Source organism: Clupea harengus, chromosome 9 (genome assembly GCF_900700415.2).
Source record: "Clupea harengus chromosome 9, Ch_v2.0.2, whole genome shotgun sequence".
In the NCBI taxonomy this organism is placed as follows: domain Eukaryota; kingdom Metazoa; phylum Chordata; class Actinopteri; order Clupeiformes; family Clupeidae; genus Clupea; species Clupea harengus.
This window is the reverse complement of record NC_045160.1, coordinates 20,375,788-20,391,963: the sequence shown is the minus strand read 5'-3', so window position 1 is coordinate 20,391,963 and position 16,176 is coordinate 20,375,788.

Sequence of the window (16,176 nt, the reverse complement as noted above, 5' to 3'; positions counted from 1 at the left end):
AACCGATGACCTGAATAGTCAAAAGGCAACCTGTGAACTTTTTTTCATTTAAGATACCAAGTCCACATGTAGTTTTTCATTCATCATTTGCCTACCCAAGGGATTGAGGAGGCAAATGATGGGGGATGATCGACTGCTGTGGCTGGATTCTGTTTTACTGACATTCACTATCATTGAAAGAACTAAGAAGGCTGTTCAAAGCTGTTCTGGGGAGGGATAGCTAAGAGACTTTTTTGGTCAATTATGGCAGATTTTTACAATTAAGTGCCTCAGCTTATTTCTGTCTCAAACTGTTTCTCCTAAGGATACATATTTGTGATTAAATTAACACATAAATGAAACAATAATGAGAGTCACATGTACGTCTCCTGAGCTATCAAAGACCCATCTCCTATTAGAAGGTGTGTTATAAATGCAGTATGGGTCACTCCTTTCAATTTACCACTTCCCCTATTCTGTTTTGTCATGAACAGGCTGAGGAAAGAGGTCTGTTGAAAATAATTTTCTGATTTTCTCTCATATTGATATAATTTATCTTCATAAGAGTAACAAGTAAATTCAAATAAAGTCTTACCTTTTCTTTCCAAAACCAGATGAATTTTCAAAAGCTGTCAAAGCCGCTGAAAAACAAAGTCAGTTGCAAAGTCAGATGACATGCAGCATGTGTAAATGTAATGTAAAAAGTAAAACTGAAAGACTTTCTCATTCAAATCCAACTCTCTCATCCTTCACAGTTGAAATACAGCTCCTGCTTGATAACAGCTCCCTCTCAGTCTACTGAAGCAAGTGATGACTTACTGTGCACTGGAACCCCCTGGCCTCTCTTGCAGTCCTCCCTGCTCCCTGCAGGTCCTTATATTGGCCATCTTCTGCAAACTAAGCAGATCCCTAATAAGGTAAGATGTTTGATAGATGTAGTTTGATACTTTTAAAATTACCTCAATCTTTTTGTCCCACATGTCAATAAAATAGTTGGTTTAATGGTACCCCATTTTTAGTAAGAAACAGTCACTATGTAATATAATTCCATTTATGCAGTCTGATTTGTCAGATACATTTAATTATACCTAAACTGATCAATTTGAGGCATATTCAACATTTGAACCCCTGGAAGCATCATTGGGCATCTTAAAAGACTTATTTTGGAAATAAAATATAAGTAACAGAAAAGATTGATTACATGGGGCATATTGATGTATATTTTTCAATAGATATGTTTCTTTTTACAGTCCATGTAAAATATTAACAAATGAATAACTAAATGTAATATATGAATTCACCTATACACATACAAATTAGTCAGTCTAAATCTATTTGTGTATTCATTTGCTTCCATGGATGAATATTTGCTTGTCTGTTTGTGAATATGAGTGTTCTACGGGAGTTTTCAGTGGTTTGCACATTTCAGTGAACTAACGTATGGTTCACTTTTGATTCGGAGGTCATAACCTTGAAATAAATTGCATGAAATGAATATCCTCATCATTAATGTGCTGACTTCTATTTATGCCCCACACACACACACAGCAGGGTTTAGAGGCCCTTTTTGGGCAGTGGCAGACCTTTAGTTTCAAATGTTTCTCTTTAGCCAAGAAGACTTAGGGACAGACACTTAAGTTATGCAAAGATCAAAGTATGACCTCAGAGTGAAGAAATAAAAGCTTAATGGCAAGCCTCATCAAAAATAAGAACAATATTGCCTTCAGCATGCTTCCTTAGCCTTGAGACTCTATTTATATCCTTCTGACCTTCTCCACAGCAACCACGTTGATCTCTTGAGATGTTTTATTTTGGCTTTTCAAATATGTTCCAGCTCCATAGTTGAAACAGTGAATCATGCGCTCATATTTATTATAGTATACAGACCCTACTGGTGAGTTGCATTTGTCAAATGGAAAATGTGACAGTTCCTTTTAGAACTGATGCAGCCAAATCACATTCACACCTGGTATCATACAGCCATTCATAGCACCCATTAACATCAATGATATGTGATATGTGGGTGTAAATGCAGAAACAATCAGTAAAATTGAGTGTTTATATACAGTATGGCATAATTGACAAGGAAGAGCTGCCCTGAACAAACTGAAGTAGTCCAGATCAAACTATAGTTGAAAGACTCCAGAATATTCTGATTTGATAACCATTGCTGAATGGAAACATAGAGATGTAGTTAAATGAACCCGCCAGTTAACTCTCACAGATGAGACCAGGATCTGTACTGGCATATCTGTTCCTTACTGGAAAAATGCAATGTAAGTCCTCAGTCAAAGCAGACACCTTTATTCAAAATGAATGACAATACAGGTATTGTGCCCTCTAGAAATCAATCCCATGAACTTTATGTCGCTTGCACTTTGCTCTACCATTTGACACACAGAAACACAATCTTAGTTATGACCTTAGTCACTAGGGAGGCCTGTACAGCAGTACTAGTTTAAAGTAGACATTTCTACTTTTGGGTGCGGTTAACCTCCTATAAGGCTGCTAGTGCTCGGCCCATTAAGAGGAGCAGGAAACCAGTGGCACTGGTCATCCACTGATGTAGTGAGGTAAAGTCTCTTAAGCACATACTGAATACAGAAAAGTAATACCTTGATAATCAATAACGATGAATCTTAGTGGTGACGAGTGTTCTATATGAACTTTTGTTAATTTTTACATGTTTTCCCTAACGAGCATGTAATGCAAACACGCGTGCCTTGTGGTTAAGAAGTACTAAACATATTCTGTCCATTTAAAGAGTGCTGAAATGTCACCTATCAGTTGACGTTACAGCTGTCTTTTAAACTTCATAGGGCCTTCATGCTAATTGATTTGAAACATGCTAATTGACTTAAAGCCCCAGAAGAATTGGTATTTGTTTCTACTGAGCTTCCCCTAAAGTTGTGGAGTGTAGCTCACTTTTACACCACTGTTGTAAATTCAATTTGTGCTTCGAGACCCCCTAATGGAAGTGTATTTGTTGACAAGCTGAAGGATATGGAGCCGGTAAAGACATCATCAGCAGAAGTCTAAAGAACCATGTAGACTGACAAGGTAGAGTAATATCACAAGATTTGACACAAATATGATTCTGCATAGTTGTATTTATTGTGACATCCGAGATGAACGCTAACATGACATGAGATGAACAGTCCAGACAAGAGTGAATGTGCTTAAATTATTAAATTGATAGAGATATTATGACTGAGTGATTACATCCAAACAATGGTGTGATGTTTGCTTCCAGAATTTGCTGGTATTTAATTGATCCATTCCACCCTCTATCAGTGAAATGATCCCTGTGCCACTGGCTGCATCAAAAGCCAAAAGCACAATCGATCCACCCCTGTTGGAAAGGTGTTCTTTTTATGAAAATCTCCAAAAATACCTTTGCTCATTGTGGTCAGAAAGATCTATTTTAACTTCATATAGGACTTGTTTCCAAAATGTCTTTTGTCTTCTTCTTTAAAGGTTCCTTTGCAAACTTTTGACAATTAATTTTGTGGTGAGGATGCAGTCTTTGATGACTCTTCCATGAAGGTCATATTTATGCAGGTGTCGCTTTACAATAGAACAGTGCACCACTACTGCTAAATATCCTTGAAGGTCTTTTGCATTCAAACGGGGGCTTTGATTTGCCTTTGCAGCAATTCTACAAGCCGGTCTCTCTGAAAGTTTTGGGTTTTTTTCAGACCTCAACTTGACCTCGATTTGCCTTGTCTAGCCTTTCCTAACGATGACTCTGAACAAGCCATAGCCCTAACGAGCTAATTAAGGTAACCTTTGACGTTGGTACAAGTTATCAGTAACACTTCATTTGGATAGTCTGCCTACAGAGGGTTTACATAGTATCTACTTACTTTGAGATTATGAGTTGAGCTTGAGATTGAATGTCTGAAGGGGTACGGCACTGTAAAAAGTTTGGGAACCACTGGTGTAGGCCCTTTCAGCAGAGGATACTAGGATGTCATCTTTGACATGGCAGAGCTGGAGGAGTGTGCCTGGATTTTGTGGAGGACAGAGTGCCCAAACCTTTGCATGATGCTCCTTTCCTTTTTCACTCTGAAATTGTACATAACAAAAATAATACACTGATCTTATCTGACGTTATCTCTTTTGGAGGTCAATTCATATTCTACTCACTTAACTATTTACTGTAACATACATTTTGACCAGGGGTGCCCGAACCTCTGCATGTCACTGTACTTGTATCTGTATATACCCAGTTCATCTGAACAGTTTGGGCTCTGTGCAGATATTTAATGAATGTTCTGAAGCAGTTCCTTCAGTTTCATTTTTTCCTCTTTCAATAAAGGCATTGAATGTCAACCTCATGACTCTCACAACTAACTGAGAAGAACACAAGCAGCTCTGAGTGCATCAGCTGCTGTTTCACACATATTATAATGCCCAGGGAGCCATCAACAAGGGGGTCAAATATCAGTCACATGGAGAACTCAGAATGTAAAACAATGAAGAGTTACTGGGCTGTGGAGGAGTATTATGTTTGCAAGATTCAGCGTGTGAAATAGCAGTCACAAATAAAATAGCTGGTGATGGATTGTTTGAATAGTGAGAGTCTATTTCTAGACTGTTGGCACATAAACATTTGACCCTCTGTTGTTTGGCAATGAAGGTCAGCATTGGACAGTTCCTGTTTGTTGTCTGCTACACACAGCTCTCTCCCTCAGATTTGTGGTGATATATACTAATATAGCCTTGTACAGTTTTTTATTTTTTTATTTGTGATATTGCCATTAGTATTCATTTGTAAATATGCCATTTCTTTTCATTCATGGAAATTGTTTTTTTCTAAAATCTAAACATTGAAAAAAGAGTCAGTAAACAATTGTTTGGATTCAAATTCAAAGTCTACATTATATGTAACATCATGTTTAAAGCTTCATTATGTTTGTTTACATTGCAGTATAATTACTATCAATTATTTGTTCACATTGTATGATAGATTGATATATTAGATTGATAGATTACCACGAAGGTAAAACAATCTTAGAAATATTCATCTTGATGAGTTTCCACTTCATGCAATGCAATGTGAAAATTTGAAAGATTAAACAAAAGCCAGCCGAAATGCAAAAGCAAAACTGGAAAAAAAGAGTTTTACACATCTCTCTTGTAACGCTGTTGTAAATAGAACAATAATGCAAATATAAATATAGCCTTTTTAATAAAAAGTAGATTTTTCAGACATCAGACACATTTCAAAACAGCATCTCCTGTCTTTTTAATGTTCTCACAGTGGTTTGATGTTGAAATTATTAAGGAATTAGAAAAAGTAAACCAGTTACAGCTATAAAAATCATTTGACACATGATTATGACAAAACATGACCCCTATAAATAACACTGATTAATTCACACAGTAAGTGTGTGTACTATTGAAACCCTGGCACTAAAACATCAACCTAGAGATGAGTGCATGTACATCTGATGACCATAGTTACCATCATGCTTGTGGATAGCTTGAGAACTGTAGATGCATTGGAGCCAGCAGCTTGTCAAGACTTCCCCAAGTGAACTACTAGTGATACAGCTACTTCTTAACTCTTCCCCTAAGCATTTATTAGATAGATGGATAAATGGATACTTTATTAATCCAGAGGGAAATTTAGGTCATCCAGTAGCTTATACATATACTTGTGCAACTCACAGACATACATACATAAATCACATACACAAAGGGAGAACAGGTACACGAGGAGTGGGTTGTTTACAGATACAGGAATGGATCTGACCCTATAGTACAGTGTGCATTGATTGTGACAGTGTTGATGTCCACAAGGAAAGTGTTCTTGTGCTGCAAGTGTGGATAGTGCAAATAGATAGTGTTCATGTGCTTGTGTGGAGCATAGAGCATAGAGATACAGTTCTTGTGCTTGTTGTGTGTGCAAAGAGATATAAATAGTAAAGTCTGTGCAAGGGGCTAGTATAGCCAGTAAAGGGAAGGACAGTGGGATGGAATATAATGAGATGAGAAGTGAAGGGGAGGGCAGACTGAGGTAGACTCATGCAGAGAAGTCCATCTTCCTCCCCCTCCCCTTCTGCGTGGCGTTATATAACTGAATGGCCCTGGGGACAAAGGACTTCCTCAGCCTGTCCGATGAGCACGACAGTGACAGGAGTCTGCCACTAAATAATAATATTACTGCCTGTATCCTGTTCCTAAATGAGTTATAAATCAATAAAAAAAGTTCCCCTCTGAATCAGTAATACAGAAATTGAGCTGTATCTTTGTTGTAGTCCTACGTGTTCCTGAGCCAACCAAATTATTGTTCATTCTTACTGTTTATGTTTTAGGGGAAAACAACAAAGCAGCATCTTAATGGTGGCCTGACAATATAAAAATACTGTTGTTAAAACATAAAACAGACATTAAGAAACACATTAATAATCTATAATACATTTGGCCACCAAGTTTGCCAAGTTTGAAGGTTAACCCTCATCTAATATAAGACCTAAAAGACTATAAGACTGAAAACCCACTACTGGGTTAGATAAATTGAATGCCATATTTTCAACTTGAAGCTTGTAGCTAAAAATGTACCCATCAAAATGTCCCACAAACTCATCCCAAATATTTCACTAATGTGCATGCAAGTATGTATATTACTGAAGAAATTATAAAAAGCCATGTTCTTAAATTGTACCTCTGGTACCATCTCATGCATTGCTAAGTTGGCTGCCAGCAGCTGCTAGCCAGATTGTAACTATATCACTAAGACCCTGTCCCTTACAAGGTAATATACTGCTGTTAGGTGTGTCTGATCCAGTTCTTCATTGACACACGTCTTAACATGGTAGCCAACATTTATTTCTGACTGTCCTTGTCGCCAACCTCAAAAACAAGTTTATTAGGGACAGCTGCAACAAGAGCCTGCTGATCCAATGCAGGGAAAACTGCAACTTAGTAACATTTTATTGACGTTCCACATTTTGGTCTTAATTAGTGAGGTCTTTCACATGACATTGACATTCACATTACACATAATTAAAGTCATTATATAAACTTTATTACAGGCTCAAGGCCCACATGATAAAAAACAATACATACATACAATACATTACATAGAAATATACAAGGAAAGAAGGGCTGTTCCCAGGTCTTAGATGTGTAGTTGACAGAGCTGCGGCTAGGGTCTGTCATCAGATCAATTATAAAATTTGTAGAGCGGTCCAGCCGACTCATAAACTTAAAAGTAAGGTTCCTCAGCAAGGCCATGAAGGTGGTTTAGACCCATATGACAGAACAGCTCACTGGCTCTAGTACTCCTGGGTTTCTTCAGGAGTGTCCTAAGACAGTCATTATAGGCTACTTTCAACTTACGCAAGCTCTCCTTCTTGTAATTCACCCAGAGTGGAGCTGTATAGAGTGGGGTGCAGTAGGCTCTAAACAAATTAATCTGTACAGTGGTGGAATTGTCTAACCAACATGTTAGTCTGTCTGCAATCCCCTCTGTCTGCCGATGTCGGCATCATCCTCCAACGTGTCTGTAATAATGTGCCCTAAGTATTTGGTACTATTGGACACCCCCAGAGATTGCCCAGAAAGATGAAAGGTAGGGAACTTAATATCCATGTTATCCTTAGTCCTACAGACCATTACCACGCTCTTCTTGGCATTATATTTAACATCAAAATCGACCCCATAATTAGAGCAGATGTTAAGCAGCTGTTGCAACCCACTGCTACTAGGGGATAGTAAAGCTAGGTCGTCTGCAAACATAAAGTGGTCGACCAGGGAATCACCTATCATACAACCTGTTCTGCATCCCCCCAGCTGCCTGGAAAGGTCATCCATATAGAGATTGAAAAGGGCTGGGGATAATATACCCCCCTGTCGGACCCCGTTACCAACTTTAAAAGGGGTAGATAAGATGCTCCCCCATCTTACTCTCATACTCTGACTGGTTCGCATACCAGTAAGCTAGGATGCGCACTAAGCTACTGGGGACACCCCTAAGCTTGAGCTTATTAAACAGCTTAAAGTGGTGGACGCGGTCAAATGCTTTGGATGCGTCAATAAACCCTATAAGCATAGTAGAGCCCTGCCTTCTATATGTGTCTATTGCCTCTTTCAGAGCATAAATACATAGGTTGGTACTATGCTTGGGCTTAAAGCCAAACTGATTGTCAGTAGTGGTTATGTATTCACTTATCCTGTCAAGGGTTAATCTTTCTAGCACTTTGGAGAGAATACTGGCAAGTGCTATGGGTCTATAGTTATCAATACAGCCTTGTCTTTGATAACTTGGACAAGAACTACTGACAGCATGGAGTCTGGCAATATACCATGAGTCACCATCCCAGTAAAGCAGATAGACAGTAGCACTGCCAATCTGGGGCCAGCAAACTTTAGGTGCTCTGCTGTGATGTTGTCCAGGCCACTAACTTTCTTGTCTGCAAGTTGCCATATGGCACTGAGAACATCATTGGGGTGAAAACAAATACTTTCCTCCTCTATTTTGCCAACATGATAAGGCTCATATTTAATACAATTGAACAGCTCTGCATAATGCTGCCTCCATAGGTCAGCTATTGCCACTACATCAGTTAACCCCTCTATACTGCATGGAAGAGCTGCTTTAGCCCTATTAAGGGTTTTTACCTCTTTCCAGAAGCTAGTGATGTCATTTTTAAGCAAATGATCAGCTATAGAGTGAGCACTCAGCACCTGCTCTTGTTTGTTTATATAGCGCAGAGCATATTTGTACTTAGCATTCATTTTCTTTTTATAATCAAGGTCAGGTCCCTGCCTGGGCCTACCAGCTATTACCCATTCATTTGTCAGAAGCTTCTAGCGAATAAGTGTTCTGCTTAATGTTCAAGAGTCAAATCACAGCGAGTATGTTTGAAAACCACAGACAAATGTAAAAGGAAAATATAACCCTCAAGGAAGGTAATAAGAATGTGCAGCGATTGATAAAAGTAGCCTGTATGGTTTTTAAGGTAGGACATCATTTAATGAGCTCACTTGACAGTGACACCAAGTATGTAACACAATTCTGTTATGCTATGCAGTGATATTACGTCTGTAAGGCTGAACTTTCCTTTCCTCATGGTGGCGACAAATAATGTCAATGGAAGCATTTCATTCACGCCACTTTCATTCAAGTCTGATGGTGTGACTAGTATTTTGTATTGACCAAAATATCTGACTGTTTAGAAAAACACTAGTTTTTAGTGTCAGCAGGTTAGCATCAGGGGAATTGCATGAATCCGTATTGAGTGTGTCTGGTCTCTTCATTTCCCAGCACCATCAGATTGATTAACAATCCATATTTAGCACAGAGGCAGACCTACTGCCCTATACAAATCTCTGCTGTCCCAATAGAGTCATTAATGAGTTAATGAGTTGATAACAAATAAGCAAATCTAGAATAAACACAACACTCATTATTGTAACACATCATTGATATTCAGAAGCAGCATCATGTTTATTGGCCAAGTAGGTTTACACATAGAAGGAATTTGGCTCCGGGTTAAGTGGCTCTCAATGTACTTACACAGAAATACAAAAAAAATAAACACAACAGTTTAGAATACAATAAATCAATTTTAATACAATATCAAAATGTTTAGTCAACTGTTCATTAGTGTGATGGCAAGGGGGAAGAAACTATTCCTGTGTCTGGTGGTTTTGGTGTACAGTGTTCTGTAGCGCCTACCAGAGGGGAGAAGTTGGAACAGTTATGTACAGGGTGTGAGGGGTCTGCAATGACAAATACAATGCAGTCTTGTATTAACTAATGGTAGAGAAATCAACCATGTAACAGTTCTACCTCAAAATAGCCTACTGTCCAATCAGATCACTATCTGCACCCCATCAGATTCAATCGACTTGTACAGCCGTTATCTGACAAAACTACAGAGTTTATGTCAAATCTACCAGCCAGACTTGTCTCAGTTCTTACTCCAGGCTCAGAAGGTGGCACTAGCACTTCCCTACCTCATGTCTATCTATTAACAGATAGTGTCAGGAATACGCCTGGCTTTAGAGCTCATCTTAGCACTGAAATGGCCGTAGTCAAATTTCTGAATTTACTCATTGCCTCTGATTATGGATGCATTTCAATACTGGTTCATCTACACCTTAGTGCTGCTTTCAACCCTAAAGATCTAAAAGAGTGTGTCTAAAAGAGTATGTCCCCATTACCGTCTTTCTAATTTTGCTGTAAATACATTGCTTAATCTATAATCTACCCATCCATATTGCATTGCAAAGCAACCAAAGTATTACCTTGTAGGCCAAATAAACGTGTATGCTTTTAAAGGAGTTATTTATCCACAACATGTTTCCTTGGCGTCTTAATTAAAGTCTTACTTTGGACAAAATACCACAAGGATCAAGCAAAATAGCACCCTTCTCATCCCGTCTAAAACAGCCCTGTTCACAGCGACCTGTTGAGTGACTGTTCCTTTAAGCACTAGGTGGCAGATAAGTGGATGAATGAAATGCTGTTGTGGCTAAAAAGTAGCTGGTGGCTTTCGAACAACTCTTGAGACTATCTGACTGATAGCCAAAATGTGTCCGCGCCAGTCTGCTGGCATGTTATTGTTAACTGTATTGGCGCATGCGCCGTGTGTCTTTCATCTCTGTATTGTACCTGCATGTCTCCAGTGCGGTCGCCCGGTTTGGCTCCGTGCACAGTAAAGTACCAACTACACACGTACTCTCGGTTGTGAGTTATTCCTAATTACTGCCGTGGTGGCAGCGCAAGTATGGAGGACCAAACCTGCCATATTTACAAATGAATGAATGAATAAATAAATGTCCACATCAATGCATTTAGACAGAAATAAATGAATACATGTATTAATTAATGCACAATTGTCAATCAATAGTTACTTATAATTTACATTTATGTATGTATTTATTTCTGTATTTATTCATTCATTTATTTCTGTATTCATTCATTTATTTATTTATGTATTTATTTATTCATTCATTCATTTATTTTTTTTCATTCCTGTATTTCTTCATCTCAATATGTTAATGAGATGTGTCAATCAAAAATAGGTAGGCGGTATTTGACACACCATTGGCTAATCGTTTTCAACGCGTTGTATTCGATTAGGTTAGCCTAACCTTGCTGTCATGGAAAAAGGGCAATTGCCAGAGACTTGGCCAGGCTGGCCGATCTCGTTGAAAATGAAAATGTATATCCAATCATACCTTAGCAACCGCTACTGATAGAAGAAGGTCTGACAACTTTGAGGTCTGAGCAGCATGGTGAAACAGTGTGCCTACGGGACTTGTAGATCTGACACAAAGTACCCTGCGAGATTAGAGGGACACGTCGTTTTTTTCTCGCATTTCCAATGCCCAAAACACAGGAGGAAAGGTGCCAGCTGTGGATTAAACAGTGTGGGAGACCCCACTCCCAACTCAATATATCGCAAAATACACATATGTCTGCTCCAAAATAAATTAAGCTGCTTGCAGTTAGCTAGCTATCTATCTGGCGAACTGCGCTATCGCTAGGTATGATGACTAACTATCTAGTTGAGAGAACATCCCCAAACAGTTATGGTTCATGGCAACTAGTATTATTACCATCAGAAGTACATAACTAGTCTCTCCAACAAATGTGTTAATGTTAAAATCAAAATGTTAATGTTACCGTCAAAATGCTAATGTTACAGTCTGTAAAATTGCGCATTGAGCTATCCTAGCTAGCGATAGCAAACGCCAGCTAGTTGCCAGGAGCTTGACATACTGTATCAATGTTGAACAAAACGTCCCAAAAGGCCATTATGAACTTTTTTTATTTAAATCTTTGTAGCATTTTGTGAATGGGCAACCTACTCCTGAGTATCCCAAGGTATGCATAAGGCACAACCTGAGAGCAATAACCTGGCGATCTGATACAAAGCCATAGCATTACATCAGGATCATCATTTTACAAGCAAGTTATCGCTATAGTGACAGTGAAATACTTTCAGCAACACGCACACACATCCCTTGAACAATAACGTCACTAGCAGCTATCTTGCTCCACACTGCTACGTTACTGTACTGTTCTCTAGATTGTCACCAACCTAGCTAGCTAAACTGACTAGCTAGACTGAATAAATAACAATAATAAAGAATCTTTATAGGTTATTAGCTAGCTTGAAATATTATATGCAGATCTTACGGAAAAATGCGGAAGTGCTTGCACTAGATAGCTAGATTGAATCTAAGGCTCTGGATTGATTGCAAAATGTCTGAACGTCAGTTTCCACGCCTACTGGCCTCCTCTCATTATCATATTGGGAACAATGAATGAATGAATAAATAAATGCACGAATGAATGAATGAATGAATAAATAAATAAATGAATACAGAAATAAATACATACATAAATGTAAATTATAAGTAACTATTGATTGACAATTGTGCGTTAATTAATACATTTATTTCTGTCTAAATGCATGGAAGTGGACATTTATTTATTCATTCATTCATTTATAAATATGGCAGGTTTGGTCCTCCATACGCAAGGTCACCGAACTCAACCTCACGTCAACCATCCCCATCAAAACTCGGACGCACGAGTCACCAACTGAGAAGGTAGTAGGCTAACACCTCTATCCATCTGCATAATGGCAGCTAATGTTAACCGCGCACCGAAACAGTGGTGCTTGTCCAAACAAGAGACTTTGAATTCTTTTGAAAACTGGAAGCAGAACTTACTTTACACACTGTCTTTGGATCCATTGTTTGCCCCGTTTCTCGTCGAGGGGGCGACGTGGACTAAAAAGAGTAAAAATAATGTACTCAGAGGATTCAGAGATGACGGCGATAACTTGCCTGCAGCTCGTAGACGGACTGCTCAACAGAAAGTGAGTCATTTGGAACTGATGCTAGGTCAAATTGCCAACTATTGTCCCGTGATCTCACGCAACACTATTGTCAAAAATTCTATATCTATAGATAGTATCTGGCAAGCCATTCGCCTGCATTATGGGTTTCAGACAACTGGCACTCAGTTAATTGATTTTGTGGATATGCACCTAGAAACTGATGAGCGACCTGAAGATCTATATCAGCGCCTTATGGCCTTCACAGAGGATAGCCTTCTCAAAGCCAATGTATTGACGCACCACAGCGAAGTTGTGTCTGAGGACGAGGAGCTATCCCCCTCCCTTGAGAACTTCATAGTTGTGACATGGTTACGTCTAATACACCCTGAGTTACCCAAACTCATCAAACAGCGCTATGGCACTGAGTTACGCACACGCACACTGGCCTCTATTAAATCAGAGATTTCTCAAGCCCTTGACTCTCTCCTCAACGAAATCCGCTCTGCCGACAATGCTAAAATCATGCATGCTGCTGCCACTAGCCGGGCATATAGTAGCCCATTGCCACGCAGGCCCTCATACGGTCCCTCTGCTAGAATGCCAATAAGAACTGGCTCCCACGAGAAGTCATGTCCCCTTTGCAAACAAGCAGGACGCCTGAGCAACACACACTTCCTCAGCACATGCAAATACTTACCTGAGCAGGATCGAAAATTCATGCTTAAGGCTAGGCAAATTGTTTCTGTGCTCGACGGAGACCCTGATGATGACGCACTTGTGTGCCATGAATTCCCTGATGAGCCACCTCCTCATGAATTCCCAGAGCCCGCACAGCCTCACACTGCTCGCTCTGTTCAAGTCCGTCAATCTCCATACATTGACACTTTCTGCAAACACCACCATGCACGCATCATCCTTGACAGCGGTGCAACGTGCAACATGATTAGACTATCTGCTGCTCCCCGGCTTGATGTCCACATCACCCCCAGCTCCCAGTCAGCTCACCAGGCTGATGGTTCCTCTCGCGACTCAAAGTCATTTCAGTTTGATGGCCTGGTAGTGGAGAACTTGGATGTTGACGTACTGGCAGGCACCCCCTTTATGACCACAAATGACATTTCTGTGCGACCTGCTAAAAGACTTGTCACCTTGGGCGATGGGACAGCATTTCCCTATGGCTCCACTGGTAGCCATCATGACATCAATACCGTCCGTCGCACCATTGTATTGCGTGCCCCTCCCACTTCAACGTATGGCCGGGTGAATTTGTGGAGATTTGTCTCCCACCTGATGCCCCATCTGACTGTGCATATGTCATGGAGCCCCGTCTGGATGCACAACGATGTGGCACAGACCTGGCCCCACCCTGGGGTCGTATCCAGCGTCGCAGGGAGGATCCGTATCCCTAACCTCTCTAATGAGCCTCACATCCTGAAGCGCCACCAACACTTTTGCCAAGTGGATCCCCTCTCATCCCCTACCACTCCTCACCCAGTACCTGCTCCTTACACCAGCATGCCAATAGTCAGACACCTTTTGTCACCAGCTACTGGACCCAAGCACTCCCAGAGCGTCCAATTGGATCCGGACAACTTGCTCTCTCTTGCCATCAAACATAGGTTCCGTACATTACTGGACCAACACGATGAGGTATTCAACCCTTCTATCCCTGGTTACAATGGTGCCCTAGGCCCTTTTGAAGCCAAAGTTAACATGGGTCCTGTTGAACCGCCCCAACGCAAAGGCCGCTTACCTCTGTATGGCAGGGACAAACTTACTGAGTTACAACAAAAGTTTGATGAGCTGGAGAGTCTCGGGGTCTTCCATCGTCCAGAGGATGTGGATGTGTCGGTGGAGCATCTCAACCCTTCGTTCTTAGTGAGGAAACAGAGTGGTGGGTATCGTCTGGTGACTGCCTTCACGGACGTTGGCCGATATTCCAAACCCCAGCCCTCTCTGATGCCTGACGTTGACAGCACCATACGACAAATAGCCCAATGGAGACACCTGATAGCAACTGACCTAACCAATGCCTTCTACCGGATACCTCTAGCACACAAATCCATGAAATACTGTGGCGTCGTCACCCCTTTTCGTGGAGTCCGTGTCTATACACGCTCAGCTATGGGCATGCCTGGATCAGAGACGGCTCTTGAAGAACTCATGTGCCGCGTGCTAGGAGATCTACTTCAAGCAGGTGTCGTGGCAAAGCTTGCTGACGATTTATACTGTGGCGGCAACTCCCCAGAAGAGCTGTTGAAAAACTGGTCTTCGGTTCTACATGCGCTCAGCCGCTGCAATTTACGCCTTTCAGCATCTAAGACTGTCATTAACCCTCGCTCCACGACTGTATTGGGGTGGGTGTGGTCCCAGGGTAAACTTCAGCCTAGTCCCCATCGAGTGTCCACACTAGCTGCTTGTGAGCCTCCGAAAACGGTGGGAGGCATGAAGTCCTTCATCGGTGCCGTCAAAGTAATGGCCCGTGTGATTCAACACTGTTCTGCCCTCCTTGCCCCTCTGGACGATGCCATAGCAGGGAAGGCATCACAGGAGAAGATCACATGGACTGACGAACTACACTGCACCTTCAATAAGGTAAAAGAGTCACTCTCCTCGAGCCGTTCCATCACTCTGCCGCGTCCAGATGACTAGTTATGGATTGTCTCTGATGGTGCTGTGAGAAGACCTGCCGTAGCCGCTACCCTGTATGTCATGCGCAACAACAAACTTGCTCTTGCTGGCTTCTTCAGCGCCAAATTGCGTAACCACCAGTTGACGTGGCTGCCCTGCAAGGTGGAGGCTCTCGCTATTGCAGCGGCTGTCAAACACTTTGGCCCGTACATCATTCAGTCTTCACACAGAGCATGTGTCCTGACAGACAGCAAGCCATGCGTACAAGCCTATAAGAAGTTGTACAGGGGTGAGTTCTCTGCGAGTCCCAGAGTGTCTACATTCCTCTCTACGGCAAGCAGATTTCAAGTATCAATCCGACATGTAGTGGGCGCTTCCATTCTCCCGTCTGATTTTGCCAGTCGCAACCCCCCTGACTGTACTGACATGGCATGCCAGGTGTGCATTTTTGTGCAACACACACAGGCTTCAGTTGTGCGCCTACTGTCTAGTGAGGACATCCTGGCTGGTCGCGCAAGACTTCCGTTCACGAGCAGAGCGGCATGGAGATCTCTGCAGTCTGAGTGTCCGAATTTGCGTTGAACCCATGCACATCTTACTCAAGGAACACGGCCATCTAAGAAGCTTACCAAAATCAAGGACGTCAAGAGATATCTCAACATAGCATCCGTAACCAGTGACGGTGTGCTCATCGTGAGACGTGACGAGCCCCTCTCCCCTTCACGTGAGTGCATTATCGTTCCTAGGCAGGTTT